The sequence below is a fragment of the Chrysoperla carnea genome (assembly GCF_905475395.1).
Source record: "Chrysoperla carnea chromosome X unlocalized genomic scaffold, inChrCarn1.1 SUPER_X_unloc_106, whole genome shotgun sequence".
In the NCBI taxonomy this organism is placed as follows: Eukaryota; Metazoa; Arthropoda; class Insecta; order Neuroptera; family Chrysopidae; genus Chrysoperla; species Chrysoperla carnea.
The window spans coordinates 27,501-28,514 of NW_025408052.1; the positions used below are offsets into that span (position 1 = coordinate 27,501).

The 1,014-nt window shown below is 15.8% G+C and overlaps 1 non-coding gene across 1 annotated transcript; it reads right to left on the reverse strand.

The window, feature by feature from the left end:
• Positions 1 to 627: 627 nt before the first annotated feature.
• Positions 628 to 782, reverse strand: LOC123303591. Its single transcript, XR_006535698.1, has one exon. It is a non-coding gene; the product is annotated as a 5.8S ribosomal RNA (ribosomal RNA).
• Between the last annotated feature and the right edge of the window lie 232 nt (positions 783 to 1,014).

A 1,014-nucleotide genomic window follows, 5' to 3' on the forward strand; every position in this document is an offset into this window, starting at 1 on the left:
TTAGAAGTATTAAAACAAAAATTTTTTTTATATATTATGTTTTTGTTATATTTTATAAGTAAACAATTTTCTTAATTATTCATACTCAAATTTTTTTTAATATTATTATATAATATTATTTTTATATTTATCTAAAGAGAAGAAAATAAAAAATAAATAATTATATATATTAATTTTTTTCGAGTATATTGAAAATTTTATTACAAATAAAATATTCCATAACAAAATATTAATATATAATATTTTTGTTTATTCTTCTTTATTTAATATTTTAAAAATATATTATTAATATCATTTATTATTAATATTATTATTAACATAAAGTTTTATAATATTATATATAAATGATAAAAAATAATATTGATATATTAATTTAAAAATGTCGACAAATAATAAAAAATATATAAATTTTAAATGCTATTAAAAACATTTTATATTTATTTTTTTCTTATATTTGGCGTAAAACATTCATATATAAATAATTTTACATTTCTTTTATAAAAATTTTATTTATCAATTTAATTAAATATGAAAAAATAAATTTTCTTTTTTAATTATTGATAAATTTCTTTTTCATAAAAAAAATTTTATGTAAAATAATCTTTTATTATATTAATATAATGTATACGACCCTCAGCCAGATGTGGTCCGGGAACAGTATCCAAGGACCGCAATGTGCGTTCGAAATGTCAATGTTCATGTGTCCTGCAGTTCACAAGTTGACGCGCAATTAGCTGCGTTCTTCATCGACCCACGAGCCAAGTGATCCACCGTCCAGGGTAATCTTTTTAAATTTTAAATGTAAGTATTATTATTAATAATAATCTTTATTTTTAATATAAAAAATAAAATTATTAATTTATATATCTTTATAAATTCTTTTAAAATAAAAAAATTTTTCTAGAATATAAATTATATATTTTATTTTAAATATATATATATATAAATTAAAGATATTATGGTATTAATAAATATATACATAACATTTTTGATATTTTTGTTAGTGCTAGCTAG